The following is a 25495-nucleotide window of genomic DNA, read 5'->3' as shown; positions in this document are numbered from 1 at the left end:
ACTTACGAGAGACGAAAAGTGATGAAGTTGATCCAGGCTTTATTAAGCGATGCTTGTCCCCAGCAGCTCAGCAACAGAATGAAGCTGCAGGGAGAAGCTCCGGTTCTTATACTCCGCCTTCAGGGCAGAGCCAGAAGTCGGCAGATCCAACCAGGACCCGGGATCTGTCAGCCAATAGCATCTCGGCTTCACAGGTCCCACATGACCCATAATACATACCACCACATTCACCCCTTGTTAAAAAGGAACCCAGCGGGGTGGTGGTTCGCATGGTGGTATGGGTTTACAAGGCTGGCCCTGGAACAAATTTCGGACAGTATTACTACAGCTTTAGCCCTACACTGAGCTATGTACAAGTTTGTGAGAACTATTTACAATATGAGCAAAAAATTTTTTTTTTGTTTCAACAACATTCTTGGTGTCACGCGGATTCCCTGAGTCAAGCGGGCGGTCTGGTCTTCCTCGTCGATCGCCTCAGCCCCGGTGGTGGTGCAGGTGCTTGCTCGGGCGTTGTCGTCTCCGGGAGCGTTTCGCTGTTTGTTCCTGTTTTGCTCCTGGGCGGGCACGGGAGGAGGACCGATCCCCCCCGGGAAGGGGGCGGTCGCGGGGTGCGCCGGTGGCAGGGAGGGGATGATCGGTGTCGGGGGTGTGTGTGTGTTTCCGGCGGGCGCCAGGTCCCGCAGGGAGACCGTGTCCTGTCGGCCGTCGGGGTATGCCACGTAGGCGTACTGCAGGTTCGCGTGGAGAAGGTGAACCCTCTCGACCAACGGGTCCGATTTGTGCGCCTGCACATGTTTCCGGAGCAAGATGGATCCTGGGGCCGCCAGCCAGGTCGGCAGCGACGTTCCGGAGGAGGACTTCCTGGGGAAGACAAGGAGGCGCTCATGAGGCGTTTGGTTAGTGGTGGTACACAGCAGCGACTGGGTGGAGTGGAGAGCGTCCGGGAGGACCTCCTGCCACCGGGAAACTGGGAGATCCCTGGACCGTAGGGCCAGTAGGATGGTTTTCCAGACCGTGCCGTTCTCCCTCTCTACTTGCCCGTTCCCCCGGGGGTTGTAGCTGGTCGTCCTGTTCGAGGCTATGCCCTTGCTGAGCAGGAACTGGCGCAGTTCGTCACTCATGAAGGAGGACCCCCTGTCGCTATGGATATACGAGGGGCAACCGAACAGTGTGAATATGGTGCCAGGGGCTTTAATGACTGTGGCCGCTGTCATGTCGGGGCAGGGGATGGCGAAGGGTAAATGAGAGTACTCATCCACCACGTTCAGGAAGTATGCTTTGCGGTCGGTGGAGGGGAAGGGCCCTTTGAAATCCAAACTGAGGCGTTCAAAGGGGCGGGAAGCCTTGATCAGGTGCGCTCTATCCGGCCTGAAAAAGTGCGGTTTGCACTCTGCGCAGATGTGGCAGTTCCTGGTGACTGTACGGACCTCCTCCACAGAGTAGTGGAAGTTGCAGGACTTTACGAAATGGTAGAATCGAGTGACCCCCGGGTGGCAGAGGTCCTCGTGGAGGGCTTGGAGGCGGTCTATTTGTGCGTTGGCACATGTGCCGCGGGATAGGGCATCGGACGGCTCGTTCAGCTTTCCGGGACGATACAAGATCTCATAGTTGAAGGTGGAGAGCTCGATCCTCCACCTTAGGATCTTGTCATTCTTAATTTTGCCCCGCTGTGCATTATCGAACATGAAGGCTACCGACCGTTGGTCAGTGAGGAGAGTGAATCTCCTGCCGGCCAGGTAATGCCTCCAATGTCGCACAGCTTCCACTATGGCTTGGGCTTCCTTTTCCACTGAGGAGTGGCGGATTTCTGAGGCGTGGAGGGTCCGGGAGAAAAAGGCCACGGGTCTGCCCGTTTGGTTAAGGGTGCCCACCAGAGCTACGTCAAATGCGTCGCTCTACACCTGGAAGGGGAGGGACTCGTCGATGGCACGCATCGTGGCCTTTGCGATATCCGCTTTGATGCGGCTGAAGGCCTGGCGAGCCTCTGTCGACAGGGGGAAGGTAGTGGTCTGTATTAGCCTTGTCTGCATACTGGGGGACCCACTGGGCGTAATATGAAAAGAAACCCAGGCAACGTTTCAGGGCTTTGGAGCAGTGGGGGAGGGGGGAATTCCATAAGGGGGCGCATGCGTTCGGGGTCGGGGCCTATTACTCCATTGCGCACTACGTATCCCAGGATGGCCAAACGGTTTGTGCTAAAAACGCATTTTTCCTCGTTATATGTGAGGCTCAGGGCGTTAGCGGTCTGGAGGAACTTTTGGAGGTTGGCGTCATGGTCCTGCTGATCGTGGCCGCAGATGGTTACGTTGTCGAGATACGGGAACGTGGCTTGCAACCCGTGCTGGTCAACCATTCGGTCCATCTCCCATTGGAAGACCGAGACCCCGTTTGTGACGCCAAATGGGACCCTTAGAAAGTGGTATAGACGCCCGTCTGCCTCGAAGGCTGTGTACTTGCGGTCACCTGGGCGGATGGGGAGCTGGTGGTAGGCGGACTTGAGGTCCACGGTGGAAAAGACCTTATACTGGGCAATCCGATTTACCATGTCGGATATGCGGGGGAGAGGGTACGCATCTAGCTGTGTGTACCTGTTGATGGTCTGACTATAGTCTACGACCATCCTTTGCTTCTCCCCGGTCTTTACTACTACCACCTGGGCTCTCCAGGGACTATTGCTGGCCTGGATTATGCCTTCCTTCAGCAACCGCTGGACTTCAGACCGAATAAATATCGGCACTGTACCGTCTGCTCCTAGTGGCGACGGGTTTGCAATCCGGGGGGAGGTTTGCAAACAAGGACGGCGGTTCAACCTTGAGAGTTGCGAGGCCGCAGATAGTGAGTGGGGGTATTGGGCCGCCGAATTGGAATGTTAGGCTCTGCAGGTTACACTGGAAATCTAATCCCAGTAATGTGGGCGCGCAGAGTTGGGGAAGGACGTAGAGCCTATAGTTCTTAAACTCCCTCCCTTGCACCATTAGGTTCGCGATGCAGAACCCTTTGATCTCTACGGAATGGGATCCTGCAGCTAGGGAAATCTTTTGCATGCTTGGATGGATGGTCAGAAAACAGCGTCTTACCGTGTCTGGGTGAATAAAACTTTCAGTGCTCCCAGAGTCGATCAGGCATAGCGTCTCGTATCCGTTGACCAGCACCGTTGTTGTCGTAGTCTGGAGCGTCCGGGGCCGTGATTGATCCAGTGTCACCGAAGCCAGTCGTGGTAGTAGTGTCGCGGCGTTTTCTTCGGACCCCGTGGAGCCATCTATGCTGGGGTCCTTTGTTGTCAACCAAGATGGTGGTGTCCATGAATCGCACGCGGCCGGGTGTGGACAGAATGGCCGCCCCCATGGATCGCACGTGGTCGGGGGTGGACAAAATGGCCGCCCCCATGAATCACACATGGCTGGGGGGTCACAAGATGGCGGCGCCCATCCTCCCCTCGTGGTGCCCGGGACCCAAAATGGCGGCACCCGCAGGTCGCACATGGGGTGCTGGGGGGGTTGGGGGGTGTTTGGGATGTGCTTGGCTCGTTCTTCTCCGGGGATTGCGGCGACCCCCCGGGACCGGCACACTGCCGCGTAATGGCCCTTTTTGCCGCAGCTTTTACAAATAGCTGCACGGGCCGGGCAGCGCTGCCGAGGGTGTTTCGCTTGCCCGCAGAAATAGCAGCGGGCCCCCCCGGGATGGTCTGGCGCTTTAACCGCGGAAGCTTGCGAGGAGGGGGGAGTTTGTCGCGACGGGGGTCCACGGAGCCCAAGGGGCTGCCGCGCGGTCGGGGCCGTAGGCGCGGGAGTTTTGCGAGGCCACATCAAGGGAGGCTGCAAGGGCCCGTGCCTCTGAGAGTCCTAGCGACTCTCTTTCCAAAAGTCTTTGGCGGATTTGGGGAGCGTTCATACCTGCCACAAATGCATCATGAATTAGCAGGTCCGTGTGTTCGATCGCGTTCACCGGCGGGCAGCTGCAGCCTCGTCCCAAAATTAGCAGCGCGGCGTAGAATTCCTCTAGCGATTCTCCGGGACTTTGCCGTCTCGTCGCGAGTTGGTGGCGCACGTAGACCTGGTTAACGGGCCGAACGTAGATGCCCTTCAGCAATGCGAGCGCCGTCGGGAAATCCTCTGCGTCTTCTATGAGAGGGTAAATTTCTGGGCTTACCCTCGAATGCAGGACCTGCATTTTCTGGTCTTCTGTGATCCGGCCGGGGGCCGTTCGGAGGTAGCCTTCAAAGCATGCTTGCCAGTGTTTGAATACTGCTGCCGAGTTCGCTGCGTGGGGGCTGATCCGCAGGCATTCCGGGGCGATCCGGAGCTCCATAGTCTTTTAAGCTCGCTTAATAAATTGTAGCGCACAATGACTTACAAGAGACGAGAAGTGATGAAGTCGATCCAGGCTTTATTAAGCGATGCTTGTCCCCAGCAGCTCAGCAACAGAATGAAGCTGCCGGGAGAAGCTCGGGTTCTTATACTCCGCCTTCAGGGCGGAGCCAGAAGTCGGCAGATCCAACCAGGACCCGGGATCTGTCAGCCAATAGCATCTCGGCTTCACAGGTCCCACATGACTCCTAATACATACCACCACAGAAGGGTAGCAAGGATAATCCAGGGAACTACAGGCCGGTGAGCCTTACTTCAGTGGTAGGGAAATTACTGGAGAGAACTCTTCGAGACAGGATCTACTCCCATTTGGAAGCAAATGGACGTATTAGTGAGAGGCAGCATGGTTTTGTGAAGGGGAGGTCGTGTCTCACTAACTTGATAGAGTTTTTCGAGGAGGTCACAAAGATGATTGATGCAGGTAGGGCAGTGGATGTTGTCTCTATGGACTTCAGTAAGGCCTTTGACAAGGTCCCTCATGGTAGACTAGTACAAAAGGTGAAGTCACACGGGATCAGGGGTGAGCTGGCAAGGTGGATACAGAACTGGCTAGGTCATAGAAGGCAGAGAGCAGCAATGGAAGGATGCTTTTCTAATTGGAGGGCTGTGACCAGTGGTGTTCCACAGTGATCAGTGCTGGGACCTTTGCTCTTTGTAGTATATATAAATGATTTGGAGGAAAATGTAACTGATCTGATTAGTCAGTTTGCAGACGACACAAAGGTTGGTGGAATTGCGGATAGCGATGAAGACTGTCAGAGGATACAGCAGGATTTAGATTGTTTGGAGACTTGGGCGGAGAGATGGCAGGTGGAATTTAATCCGGACAAATGTGAGGTAATGCATTTTGGAAGGTCTAATGCAGGTAGGGAATATACAGTGAATGGTAGAACCCTCAAGAGTATTGAAAGTCAGAGAGATCTAGGAGTACAGGTCCACAGGTCACTGAAGGGGGCAACACAGGTGGAGAAGGTAGTCAAGAAGGCATATGGCATGCTTGCCTTCATTGGTCGGGGCATTGAGTATAAGAATTGGCAAGTCATGTTGCAGCTGTATAGAACCTTAGTTAGGCCACACTTGGAGTATAGTGTTCAATTCTGGTCGCCACACTACCGGAAGGATGTGGAGGCTTTAGAGAGGGTGCAGAAGAGATTTACCAGAATGTTGCCGGGTATGGAGGGCATTAGCTATGAGGAGCGGTTGAATAAACTTGGTTTGTTCTCACTGGAACGAAGGAGGTTGAGGGGCGACCTGATAGAGGTCTACAAAATTATGAGGGGCATAGACAGAGTGGATAGTCAGAGGCTTTTCCCTGGGGTAGAGGGGTCAGTTATTAGGGGACATAGGTTTAAGGTGTGAGGGGCAAGGTTTAGAGTAGATGTACGAGGCAAGTTTTTTACACAGAGGGTAGTGGGTGCCTGGAAGTCGCTACCGGAGGAGGTGGTGGAAGCAGGGACGATAGGGACATTTAAGGGGCATCTTGACAAATACATGAATAGGATGGGAATAGAGGGATACGGACCCAGGAAGTGTAGAAGATTGTAGTTTAGTCGGGCAGCATGGTCGGCACGGGCTTGGAGGGCCGAAGGGCCTGTTCCTGTGCTGTACATTTCTTTGTTCTTTGTTGTTGTTGTTGACGTACGGGCCGTTCAGCCCCAATACACCGAGTCATACCCTGACGACGTGCTGACCGGTGATACCGACGACCGGGAACCCTTCCGTGTTGCGGTAATAAACAAGAACCGGATATCCCCAAGTCGGACTCACCAGCCGATGCCAGTGCACAGCATTAATCCGAGCAATGAATGGTGTGCCACCCTAACGGTCAACCCAAATTCATCGCCCACCTAATAGACTGGACTTATGAGCCTGTTGCACATTGGACTCACTGAATTGTTTTGCCATACTGTTAACGTGTTTCTTTCTTGTCGTTCCGGAAGTTCTCTTTCGATGTTCGCTGTTTGCACTTGTTTTGTTTGTGGTACAGCCTCGTTGCTCTGTTGCACCTGATACCTTCCTATATATATAGTTTAGCCTCATGTTCATGTTGTAAATATTGCACACACATACTCAGATGCACTCAGTACACACCAATATTTATTACCATGTAGGCACATATTCTTGTGAAAAGGGGGGATGTCATAATATCCACATCAGCATATCATAGTGCAATCACACACACACACTGATGGACAGGTAGTTGGGCCAACCAACACACACACACAACATCGCAGCCAATCACCAGTGAGAGCACACGCACTATAAAACAGGGAACACCACAGTTCCCGCTCATTCTACCAGGAGGTAGCTCAGAGCACAGAGCTCACAGCGCGCCACTCAGACATGCACCATGTGCTGAGTGCCTCACTAAGATAGTGCTAGGGCTGGGTCCACAGGTTAGCTGGTGAAGTACGAACCACAGCCAGAAGTTGATAGTTATCATTGTACAGAATAATAAAACAGAGTTGTACCATCTACAACCGTGTTGGTTCGTTTGTGTATCGGAACACCCAACACCAACACGACACTCACGAAGGCAAGGATGAGCCGATTCTTAGAAGAAGTAGAAGATGTGTGTGAATGTTGAGGGGGGAGGGGGGGCACTAATCACGTTCATATGTTTTGGTCCTGTCCAAAGCTAGAGGATGACTGGAAGGAGGTTTTTAGGGTAATTTCTAAAGTGGTGCACGTGAAACTGGACCCGGGCCCCGGGGAGGCCATATTCGGGGTGTCGGACCAGCCGGGGTTGGAAACGGGTGAGGAGGCAGATATCATAGCCTTCGCCTCGTTGATCGCCTGAAGGCGGATCCTGCTGTGATGGAGAGCAGCCTCTCCACCCAGTGCCCTGGCGTGACGGGGGGGATTGGGACTGCTGGAATTCCTGACTCTTGAGAAGGTGAAGTTCGAACTGAGGGGAAGGATGGAGGGGTTCTGCAATTCATGGGCATTATTCATTATGCACTTTCAAGAACTGGATAACATCGAACATTAGTTGGCGGGGGGCGGGGGGTGGGTGGGAGGGTTGGGGGGAGGGGGGCAGTGTGTGTTGATGGTGACTATGGGTGATTCCTGATTCCTTTTTGTCATTTATTTGTGTGAACATGCGGGCTATGTTTGGAGGTTGGTGGGAGGATGGGATCGTTGTTATTGATATGGGGATTGACATATTTGTTACTGATTATTGTTTATTGTTGGTGGATTTGGGAGAAAATGTGAAAAAGGAGGAGAATAAAAAATATATTTTTTTTTAAATCTCTTCGTATTCTCTTTAATCCTGCACTCGTCTGCTGCCTGTGTACTTAACACATGAATTTTTCCTAACCTTCACTTATTCTTTACTGCCTTTATTCATCCATGGGGTCCTACTAGTGTTTTGCATTTTCTTTCCTCGCAGGGGGGATTTATTTGTCCTGCATTCTATTGATCATCTTTTTGAATGTTTTCCAGTGTTGCTCTACATCGCTGTTGGACAATATTGCTGTGCATTTCTGTTGCCCAAGTTCTCAAAGGCAGCTTTTTTCCAACTCTTGACTTGTTTTTTGACTTACCGGGTTTCACTCTCATCATCATAGAGCAGAATTTTTTATTCAAAATGTGTGTCATGAACCGTGGGTGGGTGGCGGGCGGGCGGGTGGTGGGAGGGTCACGGAACGATCGGTCACGGCGTTCCCGATCGCTGGAGAAGCGCCCAACAGCTGCAATCGGCTTTTAGGAAGGCCAGGCACGACCGGCTTTTAAGAATGGAACTGGCTTTTAAATTGAGAATGCAGGCGGCGACCTGGTTTTAAATGCGAATGATGCAGTCTTCCCACCAGAAGCAGCAGCAGAGAGCAGGTCACACGCCCAGCATGAACATTGATGTCACATGCCATGCACACCCGTGCTTTGGGCGCAAAGTCACGGAGGAGAGATTCCTCCATTTTCTAGCTGCAAGCAAGCAAGGCAACAGGACTGTGAAGAACTGAAGATGGATCATTTTGTTATGAGGAAGAGAGGGCCAGAGACAACAAACAGGCCAGGAACTCACAACTGAATCTGCTGGAGAGAGCTGCTCAGTAGAGTCTACGGCGGGTCAAAACAGTGCTAGTCTGAGCTGCTCAGGAGTGTCTATGGCAGGACAAAGCAGTGCTAGTGTGAGCTGTATACAGAGCTCCAGTGTGTCTAGTGAATAGCCTGCTATGAAGAAACTGAAATTAGGAACATAACAGTGTAAAGATGATTTCTTGAAGTATGGCTTTGTTAATTGTGCCAATACAAATCAGGATGCAAAGCCCATTTGTGTTACATGCAGAGAAGTACTTGCAAATGAAAGTTGGATGCTGACTGTTTCTTACCTTGATGTGGAAATGTCGGCGTTGGACTGGGGTGAGCACAGTAAGAAGTCTTACAACACCAGGTTAAAGTCCAAGAGGTTTGTTTTGAATCACTAGCTTTCGGAGCACAGCTCCTTCCTCAGGTGAATGAAGAGGTGGGTTCCAGAAACATATATATAGACAAAGTCAATGCTGCAAGACGATACTTTGAATGTGAGTCTTTGCAGGTAATTAAGTCTTTACAGGTCCAGACAGAGCAACTGGAGAGAGGGGTAATCACAGGTTAAAGAGGTGTGAATTGTCTCAAGCCAGGACAGTTGGTAGGATTTTGCAAGCCCAGGCCAGATGGTGGGGGGTGAATGTAATGTGACATGAATCCAGGGTCTCGGTTGAGGCCGCACTCATGTTTGCGGAACTTGGCTATAAGTTTCTGCTCGGCGATTCTGCGTTGTGTCGCGTCATGAAGGCCGCCTTGGAGAACACTTACCCGAAGATCAGAGGCTGAATGCCCTTGACTGCTAAAGTGTTCCCCGACTGGAAGGGAACATTCCTGCCTGGCGATTGTCGTGCAATGCCCGGTCATCCAATGTCGCAGTGTCTGCATAGTCTCGCCAATGTACCACGCTTCGGGACATCCTTTCTTGCAGCGTATGAGGTAGACAACGTTGGCCGAGTCGCACAAGTATGTACCGCGTACCTGGTGGGTGGTGTTCTCACGTGTAATGGTGGTACCCATGTCGATGATCTTCTTATTGTTTCTTACCTTGCAGACATCTTTGCCATTCTAAATGAACTGAATCTCAAATTGTAAGGGAAGGATGATGATTGCTTTCGGCACTGTGAAGAAATAGATGCTTTTCAAGTCGTTGAAAGTGTGAGTACAAAGCCAAAACTACTACAAGTTCCCCACACTGCTACGATCCATTGAAAAACCAGTGTTGGTAAGGGAACTGTCAATAGACTGACAAGCCTCATTCATTCACTTCTGGCTGCGCTGATCAACAGTTTTTGTCACTACTTTCCAGAGAAGTTTCAGATTTTGGAAGAGAAGAGGTGGATGAAAGATCCTTTTGAATTTGAGACCCCAGAGTCAGTTATTAACTTACAGCTGACTCCAAATGAGTCACCTGTGACAGCACATTATAAACACGCCACAAGTCCATGAGGCTGTCAGCATTCTGGAGTAGCGTTTCCAAGGAGCATCCAGTGCTGAGTAAAACAAGCATTTTGTTGCGATTGCCCTTCACAACAACCTACATATGCGAGATTGGATTTTCCGTTTTCACACAGATGAAGAAAGCACAAAGGAACCTGCTGACCTCTGCGTCTGATATGCGCATTGCCCTCTCCTCCTGTGAACCTGGAGTGAGATCGTGAGGACCAAGCAGGCTCACCTGTCGCATTAAAGTTAAGTGTTATGGTGTGTCACAAAGGTCAGCCGGTGTGGGTTGTGAAGGTCGGCTGGCGTGGACCCCAAAGGTTGGCCGATAGGTAAAAGTGGGTCCTGGGAAAAAAAAAAGTTTCCCCCTCCCACCAGACCCGTTTTCTGGAACGGCACCTACTCCCCTCACCATCAATAGGATCCTCCAGGCTGCTGGCCAATGGAGTTTCCCACTGTGGCCATCCCCACGAAGTCAGGAAATCCACGGGCGGGAGTTCACTGCTGGTGAAGCCGAGGATCCCGCTTACGGAGAATCCCGCATACTGTCTTAGAGGGGTCAAGCTTCTTGATTGACATCGGAGCTGCACTGATCCAGGCAAGTGGAGAGTATTCCATGGCATTCCTGAGATGGACAGGCATTGGGGAGTCAGGAGAAGAGCTACTTGATGCAGCCTCTGTCTTCATCCTCTAGCCCGGTATTCATATGGCTAGTCCAGTTCATAAGATCATAAGACCAAATTAAATTGATCGAGAACAATATGTAACACTGCAATATCACACTGATCTGGAACCATGTGTAACACTGTGCAATGCCACATTGATCTGGAACAGTGTGTAACACTGCATTATCACGTGAGTCGAGAACAATATGTAAGAAACTGAGAAATATCACAGGAATCATAAGCAGTATGAAACATTGTGCAATATCACATTGATCTAGAACAGTGTGTAGCACTGCAATATCACATGGATCTAGAACAGTGTTGCGCACTGGGAGCAGCTACTTGTAAGAAAATCTACATCAGAGCAGTGGGATTCATGAAGAAAGGAAATAGAGAGAACATGGCCAATACATTCCCAGAGTTTACAGTGCAGAAGGAGGAATTTCGGCCCATCGAGTCCACACCGGCCCTTGGTTTCACCCCACTTCAGCCCACACCCGTAACCCAGTAACTCCACCTACCTTTTTAGGATGCTAATGGCAATTTGGCATGGCCGATCCACCTAACCTGCACATCTTTGGACTGTGGGAGGAAACCGGAGCACCCGGAGGAAACCCACGCAGACACGGGGAGAACGTGCAGACTCCGCACAGGCAGTGACCCAAGCCGGGAACCGAAGCTGGGACCCTGGAGCTGTGAGGCAACTGTGCTAACCACTATGCTACCGTGATAGTGAAGGTGGGAGTAAACATCCAGAGAACCCCGGGTGTGAAAGGATATCTATACTTGGTTAAGGAAAACAAGGGACGTTTATGGTAGATACCGAGGGTTAAAAACAGCATCAGCCCCAGAGAAATATGGAAAGTGCAGGGGGTTATTTAAATCCAAATGTGCTTTATCAGTATATTAAGGGCAGGAGGTTGACCAGGGTAAGAGTAGGGCCCATTAGAGACCAATATGACAATTTGTGTGAGACCGGAAGATATAGGTGAGGTTTTAAGTGCATACTTTGCATCTGTGTTCACGACAGAGAAGGCTAATATAGGTATAGAAATCAGGGAGGCGCATTGTGATTTACTTAAATGACTTAACATTGAGAAGGAGGAGGTATTTATTTTTTTAAATTTAGAGTACCAAATTCATTTTTTCCAATTAAGGGGCAATTTAGCATGGCCAATCCACCTCACCTGCACATCTTTGGGTTGTGGGGCGAAACCCATGCAAACACAGGGAGAATGTGCAAACTCCACACGGACAGTGACCCATAGCTGGGATCGAACCTAGGACCTCGGAGCCCTGAGGCAGCAATGCTAACCACTGCGCCACCGTGCTGCCCAAGAAGGGGGAGGTATTAACAGTTTTAATGGGTCTAAAAATGGATAAACCCCCAGGGCCAGATGAGATGTATCAAACATGAGATTGCAGCAGCTCTGACAAAAATGTTCAAATCTTCTCTGGCCACAGGAGAGGCGCCACAGGACTGGAAGATGGCTAATGTGGTGCCTTTATTCAAGAAGGAAGTAGGGACCAACCAGGAAATTACAAGTCAGTGAGTCTAACGCCAGTGGTAGGGAAACTACTGGAAGAGATTCTGAGGGACAGAATTAATCTGCACTTGGAGAGGGAAGAATTAATCAAGGATAGTCAACATGGTTTTGTCAAAGGGAGATCATATCTTACAAACTTGATTGAATTTTTTGAGGAGGTGACTAGGGGTGTAGATGAGGGTAGTGCAGTTAATGTAGTCTACATGGACTTGAGTAAGGTTTTTGACAAGGTCTCACATGGGAGGCAGAAAAAGAAGGTAAAGAATCCAGGGCAATTTGGCAAACTGGATCCAAAACTGGCTTTATGGTGGGAGGCAGGGGGGGTGATGGTTGAAGGTTGTTTTTGTGACTGGAAGCCTGTGTCTAGTAGTGTTCCGCAGAGATTGGTGCTGGGACCCTTGCTGTTTGTAGTAAATATTAGTGATCTGGATGTGAATGTAGGAGGTATGATAAGTAAGTTCGCAGATGATAAATAAATTGGTGGTGTGGTAAACAGTGAGGAGCAAGGCCTTAGATTACAGGACAATATAGACGGGCTGGTTAGATGGGCAAATGGAATTTCACCATGTAAAGTGTGAGGTAATGTATTTTGGGAGGACCAACAAGACAATGAACGCCCTAGGGAGAAAGAGGATCAAAGGGACCAAGGCAGGTTCACAGATCTCTGAAGACAGCAGGACAGGTAGAGAAGGTGGTTAAGAAGACCGATGGGATTCTTGCCTCTATTGACCGAGGCATTGATAATAAGAGCAGGGAGTTGCTGCTGGAGCTGTATAAAACTCTGGTCAGGCCCCAGCTGGAGTACTGTGTGCAGTTCTGGTCACCACACTATAGGAAGGATGTGATTGCACTAGAGAGGGTGCAGAGGAGATTCACCAGGATGTTACCTGGGATGAATCGTTTCAGCTATCGAGACAGAAAGGCTATGGTTGTTTTCCCTGGAGCAGAGAAGGCTGAGGGGGAACTTGACTGAGGTGTATACAATTATGGGGGGGGGGGTGGGGGGACATAGAAAGGATGGACAGGAAGGTGATAAGTACCTTAGTGAAAGGGTCAATAACCAGGAGGCATAGATTTAAGGTAAGAGGCAGGAGATTTAGAGGGGAATTGAGGAGAACCTTTTCACCCAGAGGGTGGTGGGAGTCTGGAACTCACTGCCTGAAAGGGCGGGAGAGGCAGGAACCTTCACACCATTTAAGAAGCATTTAGATGAGCACTTGAAACTCCACAGCACACGGCGACGGACCAAGTGCTGGGAAATGGGATTAGAGGTAGTAGGTGCCTGATGGTCGGTGTGGACGCAATGGGCTGAAGGGCTCCACTTGTGGAATTCCAGTTCACTATGATAAAGCTCTTGAAACGAGGGCTTATAACAGAAAAAGGCTGACCTCTGGCACAATATGGGATGAGAGAATTAAGTAGAGGCAGAGATTAGATTTGGAGGAATACCTTTCTGAAGAATTGAAGGTGAATGATTGGAGTCACATTGAGGGATGAGATAAGGAGCCTGAGGAATTGAAGACAAAGGGAGAGAGGCAGGGAGAGATTTAAGATGGAGGGATAGAGAAAAGGAGGGCATAGGGATGGAGGGTTAGCCACACTGACGGATTGGAGAATTGAGGAGATGGTCAAACTGTGGTTAATATGGGACAGGGTTGTTCTCACCCGGTCACCATGGGAAAGCTTCCCCACCGACACTGCGAGGCCCTTACACATCTCAAGAAACGTTAATTTGGCTGGAGACCGGTCTTCCGTCCTTCACTTAATTCCTGGAAAATCGTGCCTCAGGGAGATTGGCTGGCAGCTCTGTAGTCCCAACAGCACAGAAGGTCACCCTGTGTAGGCCTCAGGCAGGATGGGAGCACGGTAGCACAGTGGTTAGCACTGTGGCTTCACAGCTCCAGGGTCCCAGGTTCGATTCCCAGCTTGGGTCACTGCCTGTGTGGAGTCTGCACGTTCTCCCCGTGTGTGTCTGGATTTCCTCCGGGTGCTCCGGTTTCCTCCCACAAGTCCCGAAAGATATGCTCTTAGGTATTTGGACATTCTGAATTCTCCCTCAGTGTACCCGAACAGGCGCCGGAATGTGGTGTCGAGGGGATTTTCACAGTAATTTCATTGCAATGTAAGCCTACTTGTGACAATAAAGCTTATTATTATTAAGCAGCACCACTGACCAGGCCTGGGACCACAAGCGATCCTTGGATTTAGAGTCCCGGAGTCACAGGCACAGGTACATGTGGTTGATGTCATGGCACGCCAGGGTGGGAATTTGGAGTACCCAATTCATTTTTTCCAATTAAGGGGCAATTTAGCGTGGCCAATCCACCTACCCTGCACATCTTTGGGTTGTGGGGGCGAAACCCACGGAAACACGGGGAGAATTTGCAAACTCCACACGGACAGTGACCCAGAGCTGGGATCGAACCTGGGACCTCGGCGCTGTGAGACAGCAGGGCTATCCCACTGCGCCACCGTGCTGCCCTGAGAGACAGAGAGATAAGGATCTGGATGGAGTGGCTGGTGGAGAGGCAAGAGAGGGTGGGTGGTGTGATGCCCTATCAATTACGACGAGACGAGAGTAGAGAGTAATCGAGGCTTGATTACACAGAGATGTGTGGCCTCCTACAGCTGCTGCCGAAATGGCTGCAGTTCGGAGAGCCCACACATTTATACTCCGCCTACTGGGCGGAGCCAGCAGGCAGGGATCTACCCCCGTACCTGGTGTACAAGGGCCTTACCGTAATACCCTCGTATGCAGTGAGTATATACAATTTAACACAACAGTGGTGACTACCACATTCACCCCCTTTTAAAAATGAGTCCAGCGGGAGTGGTGGAAAACTATTTACATACAGGTTGTCATTAAAATTTCAGAGAAGGTTACAAATTTAGACGGTCGGGTGCCTTGATCCGTCGTTGAGAGCGCCGCAGTGCTGGTGGCGAGTCAGGCATCGGCTCGGTCGTCGGTGACTCCGGGAGCGTGTCGACATCCTCTTCATCCCCAGGTGGGACCAAGGGGAGGGCGGATTGTCCTGCAGCTGGGGCTGTGGTGGGGTGCGCTGGGGGAAGGGAGAGTGGCGCTGGGGCAGAGGGGGGTGGTGTGTGAGGACCCAGCTGGTGCCAGATCCCTGAGGGAGACTGTGTCTTGGCGGCCGTCGGGGTACGCTATGTAGGCATACTGCCAGTTTGCGTGGAGTAGCTGTACCCTCTCAACCAACGGGTCTGCCTTGTGGAGCCACACGTGCTTGTGGAGAAGAACGGGTGCTGGAGCTGCCAGCCACGTTGAGAGCGAAACCCCGGAGGTGGACTTCCTGGGGAAGGCAAAGGGACGTTCATGGGGGATTTCGTTAGTCGCCGTGCACAGGAGCGACCGAATGGAGTGAAGCGCGTCGGGGAGGACCTCCTGCCGGCAGGAGGCCGGGAAATTTCTGGTCCGTAGGGCCAGCTGGACGGTTTTCCAGATCGTCCCATACTCCCGCTCCACCTGCCCGTTTCCCCGGGGGTTGTAGCTGGTTGTCCTGCTCGAGGCAATGTCCCTGTTGAGCAGGTACTGGCGCAGCTCATCGCTCATAAATGAGGATCCCCGGTCGCTGTGGACGTAGGCGGGGAAACCAAACAGAGCGAAGATGGTGTTGAGGGCTTTGATGACGGTGGCAGACGTCATATTGGGGCATAGGATGGCGAAGGGGAATCTGGAATATTCGTTGACCACATTGAGAAAACACATGTTGCGGTCGGTGGAGGGGAGGGGCCCTTTGAAGTCCACGGTGAGGCGTTCAAAGCTGCGTGAGGCCTTCACCAGGCATGTACGGTCTGGCCGGTAGAAGTGCGGTTAACACTTCGCGCTGACCTGGCAGTCTCTGGTGACAGCCCTGACTTCCTCGATGGAGTAGATCAGATTGCGGGCCTTAATGAAGTGGTAAAAGCGGGTGACTCCCGGGTGACAGAGATCGTCGTGCAAGGACCGGAGTTGGTCCACTTGTGCGCTGGCACATGTAACTCGAGACAGGGCATCGGGGGGCTCGTTGAGCTTACCGGGGCGATACAAAATCTCGTAATTAAAGGTGGAGAGCTCGATCCTCCACCGCAAGATCTTATCATTTTTGATCTTACCCCACTGTGTGTTGTTAAACATGAAGGCAACCGACCGTTGGTCAGTGAGGAGAGTGAATCTCCTGCCGGCCAGGAAATGCCTCCAATGCCGCACAGCTTCAACGATAGCTTGGGCCTCTTTTTTGACGGATGAGTGCCGGATTTCAGAGGCATGGAGGGTGTGGGAGAAGAATGCCACGGGCCTGCCTGCCTGATTGAGGGTGGCGGCTAGGTCGACGTCAGATGAGTCGCTCTCGACTTGAAAGGGCAGTGTCTCGTCTACTGCGTGCATCCCGGCCTTGACGCTATCGGCTCTGATACGGGCAAAGGCCTGTTGTGCCTCAGCCTTCAGGGGAAACTGGGTGACTGAATGAGTGGGTGGGCCTTGTCCGCATAGTTTGGGACCCACTGGGCGTAGCACGAAAAGAACCCCAGGCAGTGTTTGAGAGAATTGAGGCAGTGGGGAGGGGAAGGTCCATGAGGGGGCGCATGTGGTTGGGATCGGGCCCCAGAATTCCGTTCTGGACCACATAGCTGAGGATGGCTAAGCGGGTCGTGCTAAACATGCACTTCTCCTTGTTATACGTGAGGTTGAGGAGAGAGGCGGTGTGGAGAAATTTGCCAAGATTGGCATCGTGGTCCTGCTGGTCATGGCCGCAGATGGTGACGTTGTTTAGGTACGGAAAGGTGGCCCGCAAACCGTACCGGTCGACCATTCGGTCCATCTCCCTTTGGAAGACCGAGACCCCGTTAGTGACGCCGAAGGGAACCCTGAGGAAGTGATAGAGACGACCGTCTGCCTCGAAGGCCGTGTATGGACGGTCCGATTTACGAATGGGGAGCTGGTGGTAGACGGATTTCAGGTCCGCCGTTGAGAAGACCCGGTACCGTGTAATCTGGTTAACCATGTCAGATATGCGTGGGAGGGGGTACGCGTCGAGCTGCGTGTACCTGTTGATGGTCTGGCTGTCGTCCACGACCATTCTGTGTTTCTCCCCAGTTTTAACGACTACCACTTGGGCTCTCCAGGGGCTGTTGCTGGCCTCGATGATACCTTCCCGAAGCAGCCGCTGGACCTCGGACCTGATGAAGGACCTGTCCTGGGACCTGTACCGTCTTCTCCTAGTGGTGACGGGTTTGCAATCCGGGGTGAGGTTTGCAAACAGAGAAGGCGGGTCGACCTTAAGGGTCGTGAGGCCGCAGACAGTAAGGGGTGGTAGGGGCCTGCCGAATTTCAGGGTTAGGCTCTGGAGGTTGCACTGGAAATCCAGGCCGAGTAGCAAGGTAGCGCAGAGGTTGGGGAGGCCGTAGAGCTGGAAGCCGCTGAACTCTATGCCCTGGATGGTGAGGGTGGCGATGCAGTACCCCCGGATCGCCACGGAGTGGGATCCGGAGGCCAGGGAGATTCTTTGGTTAATGGGGTGTACCACGAGGGAGCAGCGCCTTACCATATCGGCGTGGATGAAGGACTCAGTGCTCCCGGAGTCCAGAAGGCAGGATATCTCTTGCCCGTTGACCTTCACCTTTGTCGAAGCGGTCGGGTGGTTGTGCGGTCGGGACTGGTCGATCGTGACGGAGGTGAGAAGCGGCTGGTCGTCGGCGGTTGCAGGCGATGAGTGGCCCGATGGGCAGGGGTCCTGAGGCGGGGAAGATGGCGGCACCAACGGGCCACATGTGTTGTGAGGGAAGCAAGATGGCGGTGTCCACGGGCCGCATGTGGTCTGAGGCGAGGAAGATGGCAGCTCCCACTGGCCGGACGGGGGGGGGGTGCAGGGACAATAGCGGCGATTGAGCGGGCCTGGCACACTGCCGCGAAATGTCCCTTCTTGCCGCAGGCCTTGCAGAGCGCGTTCCGCGCTGGGCAGTGCTGCTGGGGGTGTTTTGTCTGTCTGCAGAAGTAGCACTCGGGCGCGTGGCGCAGACGTGGCGTTGGCTGGGGGCGGTCGCTGATGGGGTCCGTGATGGGGTGGCCGCTGGAGGGGTCCACGATGCCCAGGAGGGGTGGGCCATATGTGGTGGGTATACGTCTGTACGTTGCGTGAGGCGGCTGTGAGCGAGAGCGCTAGTTTCTTGGTCGCCGCGAGGTCAAGCGTAGCCCCGTCTAAGAGGCGCTGGCGGATGTAGGCCGACCCTATGTCTGTAACGAACGCGTCTCTCATTAGCAGGTTAGAATGTTCAGCGGCCAAAACGGCCTGGCAATCACAGTCTCTCACCAGGGCGAGCAGGGCACGCCAGAAATCTTCCACAGACTCACCGGGACGTTGGTGCCGCATGGACAGGAAGTGCCTGGCGTAGATCTTGTTGGTCTGCTGAGCGTAATTCTCCTTCAGTAACGCCATGGCCTCTGCGTAGGTCGGCGTGTCCTGGGTGAGGGGAAAGATATCAGAGCTCAGCCGCGTGTACAGAATCTGGAGCTTCTGTGCTTCTGGGATTGGGTCTGTCGCAGATCCGATGTATGCTTCAAAGCAAGCTAGCCAATGTGCGAAGTCCTTTTTGGCGTTGTCTGCTTGAGGATGCAGCTGCAGGCGATCCGGCTTGATGCGGAGGTCCATCTCTGAAAAATCTCTGTGTAATAAATTGATGCACTATCAATTACGACGAGACGAGAGTAGAGAGTAATCGAGGCTTTATTACACAGAGATGTGTGGCCTCCTACAGCTGCTGCCGAAATGGCTGCAGTTCGGAGAGCACACACATTTATACTCCACCTACTGGGCGGAGCCAACAGGCAGGGATCTACCCCCGTACCTGTAGTACTGGGGCCTTACCGTAATACCCTTGTATGCAGTGAGTATATACAATATAATGCAACAGTGGTGACTACCACATGGTGTGAGGGTGGGGATGAAGCACCAACAGGGACAGGCCACCAGGGGGTGGGGGGGGGGCGCAGATTCCCCCAAAGTAGAAAGGAGGCTATTGAAGGAAGTGCCCCTCCCTTCCTGCCTGAGGCCTACGCAGGGGGACTTTCGAGATTTTCTTACCACCCTCGCCACCACCCGCCCTTCCCATCCCCGCCTACCCACCCGCTGCCACTCCTGAACTGCTCCCGCAATGCTTAAAATTGAGGCCGGGTGAGAAATGGCCCTTAAGTGAGTGATCTTTAATTGCCTACTTAGGTGGTCCAAATCGGAACGTGGGCTGGAGGGCTATCTTGGGTCCTCATCCAACCCACATTAAACTGTGAGCAGTTCGCCGCCCCTCCCCCCGCAAACCCACCATCGCCTGCAAACCCATCAGTGGGGAGGGGTGGTATCTGTAAAATCCTCCCCCCAAGGCACCCCCCCCCCCCCAACCACCCCCTCTGCCAGTGCACACAAATCTGCCTCCCACACCAAACAACAGAATCTTTTATGGAACGGGAGATCAGTGGGGCCGCGCAGTGAGTACGGCGCAAATAATAATTCCCTTCCTCTCTCTCTCAGTATTAAATAACAACCCTCCCAGCTGTCAGCCCTGCGGATAGTCTGTCCCAGAGCACAAGTAAATCTCTCAGCCTCGCTCCGTCCGGCCGACTCTGCAGCACTCAATCAAATTACTGCCTCAGGCTGCCACTTAAAAACACATCAGTGCAGGGAAGGTGGATGGCTGCGGCACTGACGCGAGTCAGTAATGGAACTTAGGCACTCGCTTCACCTGGCCTTCCGCTGGCGGTTTCCTCGGAAGTCCTTTGATGACCTATTCAGTTCTACCATCCCCATCACCCTGGCCCCAAACCGACATCGGCAGAAAGAACTCTGCCGCAGGAGACTCAATGCCGCTGGACTCGAAGACACCGAGAGGAAAGAGCTACTCAGTCGGCGCCTCACAGCTAACCTGGCGACAACCAGTGAGACAGGGCCGCAGAGCGGCCACAGTGACTGGTCTGCCTTAAAAGCCACCATGGTCAGCGCCTGCGAGGAGATGCTGGGGCCCTCGACCGGGAAATACCAGGACCGGTTCAACGAGAATGATCTGGACATCCAGGATCTCCTTGACCCGCAAACGTAAGGCGTTCCTGAACTGGCAGCTCCACCAAAACCCGAGTGAGAGGAAACAGGCCTACAGGCAACTGAAGGCCGAGGTGCAACAAAGAACCCGAGGCCTGAACAACAGATGGTGGGTAGAAAGAGCGCAGGAGACTCAGCAACTCGCCAACAACTCACCATGTGAGCGGCTTCGTCAGCACAATCAAAACCATCCACGGTTCGAGTACCCAGTGTCCCACCCCACTGAGAGCCAGAAACAGAGGGCCGCTCATCACGGACAGAGACGCAGTCAAGGCCCGCTGGAGAGAGCACTTCGAGGACCTCCTCAACCTAGGCACTGCCTTCGACACAAGTGCCCTCAACACCATCCCGCAACAGGCAATCCGCTACCATCTCAGCCCGTCCCCAGCTCGCCATGAGGTGGATAAAGGCAGCCGGCAGCTGAAAAACAACAAGGCCTCTGACGCCGATGCAATCCTCGCAGAACTATTAAAATGCGGTGGGGAGGTACTCTTGACAAGAATCCACAACCTCAGCTTCCTTGTCTGGGAGGAAGAGAGCATGCATCCCAGAAAGGCCTTAATTGTGACCACCTTCAAGAAAGGAGACAGACCCGACTGAGGAAATTACAGAAGGATTTCCCTACTCTCCGTGTCGGAAAAGGTCATCACGAGAATACTCCTCAACCGCCTACTTCCAGATGCTGAAGAGCTCGTCCCAGAGTCTCAGTGCGGCTTCCGCCCATCAAGCGGTTCAATGGCCGTGGCCTTCACGTGCAGGGAGCGGCAGCAACCTCTGTGCATGGCCTTCTTCGATCTCACACAGGCCTTCAACTCTGTCAACTGCGAGGGGTTGTGGAAAAACCCTCCTCAAATTTGGCTGTCCCCGGAAATTCGTCACCATTCTCCGCCCTGCTCCGTGATGACATGCAAGCCGTGATCCTCACCAACAGAACCACCGCAGACCCAACACGTGTGCAAACAGGGCTTCATCTTCGCACCAATGTTCTTCTCCATCTTCCTTGCAGCAAGGGACGGGAGAGCTGGGAGGTGGGCGGGGGGAGCGGAGAGGGCTGGGATGAGAGGGCAGGGTATGGGAGGGGGAGCTGGGAGTGGGGAAGGGGCTGGGAGGACTGCCAAGGAAGTGGGGTTAAGGTTAGAATCAGAGCAGGCATGATTTTAGTCAATGATGGAACAGGCTGGAGGGGCCAAATGGTCGACCCCTGCTCCTAGTTCCTACGTCCCTAGATTGGAGAGTCAAAGCAAGGTGTTACTGCACCGTAGGCCACTCTGCGTGTACTTAGCCCCCTCCCCATTTAAATTATATTTTCTGAGCTGGTTTCCTGGCACTAATACTGCTGGAGTAAGTGTATTGAGTTAACATCTTGGGCGGGCTTCTTTTTCGGACACTAGGTGGCCAATCCACCTAACCCGCACATCTTTGAACTGTGGGAGGAAACCGGAGCACCCGGAGGAAACGCACGCAGACACGGGGAGAACGTGCAGACTCCGCACAGACAGTGACCCAAGCCGGGAATCGAACCTGGGACCTCCTGGAGCTGTGAAGCAACTGTGCTATCCACAATGCTACCGTGCTGCCTGGTCACCCATTTAAGACGGAGATGAGGAGAATATTTTGCTCTCCGAGGGTGGCGAGTTTCTGGAACTCTCTTCCTCAAAAGGCAGTGGAAGGGGCATCTTTGAATATTTCTAAGGCCGAGCTGGATAGATTTTTGATTAACGCGGAAGTGAAAGGTTATTGGGGGTGGGGGGGGGGGGGGGGGGGGGGGGGGGGGTGGGGGGTACTGGAGCAGAAATATACCTGCGAGGGTAGAGCATCCAGCGCCCTTGGAAAGCTCCATTCGATCAGTGGTGCCACAGAGTCAGACGCTTAAAGTCTTTCCAATACATTTCCACATGGGCACATTGGTATTAAAATAATCAGTTTGAGGGCAATTAGGGACCGGTGTACAGGCTGCCGCTTGTCAGCAATGCTCAAATCCTGTGAATGAATAAAGAAAGGTAGCGTGCAGCCTTCAACTGACTTCGGGCACGCCAAAGGCAATTTAGTGATGGGTTTCCAACATCAAAAAGCTCTGCACCAATGTTCTCCCGGTCGGCCATTCGTCTTCCACTTTGAACTCATCAAAACAGTGCTGCCTGTGACCTCATTCCATCCTGCTTGGCCACATTCCCTGTGCTCCGTGACTCACATTCTTGTGCAGCCCCCGAGCCCCCTCCCCTCCCAATAGCGTTGGCCCCACCACGGGCGTTACCCCCGACAAGTGTCCGGGTCTGAAGCTCTGCAATTCCCCCCCAAAATCTCTCTCTCTCTCCGCCTCGATCTCTAGCTCCCTTTCCTCCTTCAAGATATTCCTTCCATCATGGCTTAACTATCCTGATATCGCCTTATGCCAATACCTGGGAACACCACCGCCTGGGGGTTCCACTCTGAGCCACTCACCATCCTGACTTGGAAATGTCTGGGGCGTTTCTTCACTGTCAAAATCCTGGAACTCAGCCCCCCGAACTGCACTGTGGGTGTACCCACACCACAGGGACTGCAGCGGGTTGTCGGTGGCGGCTCTCCACACCTTCCCAAGAGGCAGCTGGGGTTGGGCATTACATTCTGGGCTTAGCCAGCAAAGACAACGCCCCGTAAACGAGTTAGAAAATGACTTGTCAAATCTGGGTGAGTGGCACTCGATGAAATGCTCCCTCAGAGGGTCAACACCGACACAATGGACTAAATGGCCGCATTCTGTGTGGTACACATTCTTTGCCTTTTTCGAAAATCAGGTTAATCCTCTGGATACTCGGGTTCAAATCCCCCAGGTGTCGTAAAAGCACACCTGGCTCACGAGGAAAATTTGCCGCCCTCTCCCGGCCTGGCCTACACGGGACTCCAGAACCCCCAGAAGTGTCCCTCTGAAATGGCCGAGGAGGCCCGGTCGGTTGTGTCAATCCATCACAAAGCCTACCAAAAGGGATTGTAACTGGACGGAGCACCAGGCATGGGCTCAGGCACCAGAAACTTCAACAACGCACCCAGCCCTGCAAAGTCCTTCTTATTTAACATCTGGGGGGGGCTCGTGCAAAATTGGGCGGGCTAACTGACAAACCGGAACTCCCCAGTCATTGCGATTCAATTTTCCCTCCGGCAGCACATCTGCAGCGGGTTTTGTGGTGGCATGGGGTGTTTATAATGGGAAATCCCATTGACAAATGGCGGGAAAACAGAATCCTGCCGCCAGCGAAGGTGTGCCACCCAGTAACCCGCGGCCGGCGGACCAGAGAATCCCGCCCATAGTTATACCCGCAAGAAGATCCAAGGAGACATCCGAGGGTTGGTGGCTCCTTACTATGGGGGTCTGTAGAGCAGTGGGGCGCTCTGCTTGGCATGGCTGAAAATCTGAGATTGCGCCCATGGAAGGTGAAGCATGAGTGCACGGGAGATCCAGGGGATAAGGGACATCGGAAGGAGAGATTGAAACCCTGGAGGCGGATCCTTGTTTGAAGACATACTAGCGAAAATGTCGTTTGGAAGAGAATTCCAAGACAAGTCCTCCGAGTGTGGGGATTGGAAGCCCTCATGAGAAAGATAGTTTCAGTGAGATTGGTTGGCCCTCATTGTGATAATCCCGGCGGGGGCTAATAATGATGGAATTTGTCACTTGATTTTGGTGTGTGGTATGTCCGACCACAGTTTGTCTATTGCTTCACATGTACTGCATACTTACCATGAATATTACAGTATAATATAGATATTGTAAATGGTGTTATTTTTCTGAATTTCTATGTATCCATAAAGGTGTAGTTGGGGTAAAGAAATAGTGCAATTTGATAAATTATTGGTGTTTGCATTGAAATCTTTCCAACCTTTTTGACGAGTGTAATATAATTCATTTTTCTTGTTTAATAAATATTTTTTATTTTCTTAAGCAGACTCCTCGAATGTGTTTAGTAACTGCCCTCCACAATTTCGAAAAGTAAGTAAAAGTTAGGATATATCAAGCTAGGTTTCTCTCTGGGATCTGACTTGTCCAGTATTAACATCAGACGGTATCACAACACTAGCAACTCAAAACTGGACATCCACGACGCAGTGTGGGTGGCAGCAGAATTTTTCTCAATCCCAATCTGTAACCTCATGGCCCAGCATATCCCCCCACTCTACCATTACCACCAAAGCAGGGGATCAATCCTGGTTCAGTGAAGAGGGCACGAGGGAATGCCAGGAGTAGCAGCAGGCATACCGAAAAATGAGGTGCCAACCTGGTGAAGCTACAATGCAGGACTACTTGCATGCTAAACAACTTAAGCAACAAGTGATAGACAGTGCCAAGCGATCCCACAACTAACGAATCAGATCTAAGCTCGAGACTCCTGCCACATCCAGTCATGAATGGAGGTGGACAATTGAATGACAAGGTGGAGGAGGAGGCTCCACAAATACCCTCACCCTAAAAGATGCATATCAGTGCAAATCACAAGGCTGAAACATTTGTACTATCTTCAGCCAGAAGTGATCCATCTCGGTCTCCTCCAGAGGTCCCCAGCATCACAGAGGTCAGTCTTCGACCAATCGGATTCACTCCAAGTGATAGCAAGAAATGGCTGAAAACAATGGATACTGCAAAGGTCTATGGATCTTGTTAATATTCCGGCAATAGTACTGAAGACTTGTGTTCCAGAACTTTCTGCAGCCCTAGCCAAGCTGTTCCAGTACAGTTACAGCGCTGGCATCTACCCTGCAATGTCAAAAATTGCCCAGGTGTGTCCTATACACAAGAAACAGGACAAATCCAACCCAGCCAATTACCGTCCTATCAGCCTACTCTCCATCATCAGCAAACTGATGGAGTCATCATCAGTGCTAGCAAGCGGCACTTACTTGTTCACGGACGCTCACTTTGGTCCCGCCAGGGTCACTCAGCTCCTGACCTCATTAACGCCTTAGTTTAAACGCGGACAAAAGCGCCGAATGCCAGAGGTGAGGTGAGAGTGATTGCCCTTGGCATCAGGGCAGCATTTGACCGAGTACGGCATCATGGAGCCCAAGCTGAACTGGACTCAATCGGAATCAGGGAGAGCCATACCTAGCCTGGATGCCCGGGTGGCAGTGCCAAGGTGCCAGGGTAGCAGTGCCAAGCTGCCTGGGTGCCAGTGGGAGTGCCAGGATGCCATCGTGCTCTGTCCCCAATCAGGAAGCAGAGGGTGATGGTTAAGGGGTGTTTTTCTGACCGGAGGCCAGTGTCCAGTGGGGTCTGCCCAAGGATCAGTGTTGGGGCCCTCACTCTTCATGCTTACATAAATGATTTAGATATGAATGTAGGAGGGTTGATCAATAAATTTGCGGATTATATGAAATTGGTGAGGTGGCAA

The sequence above is a fragment of the Scyliorhinus torazame genome, chromosome 14, assembly GCF_047496885.1.
Source record: "Scyliorhinus torazame isolate Kashiwa2021f chromosome 14, sScyTor2.1, whole genome shotgun sequence".
Classification (NCBI taxonomy): Eukaryota; Metazoa; Chordata; class Chondrichthyes; order Carcharhiniformes; family Scyliorhinidae; genus Scyliorhinus; species Scyliorhinus torazame.
Note: the sequence above shows the minus strand (reverse complement) of the source record.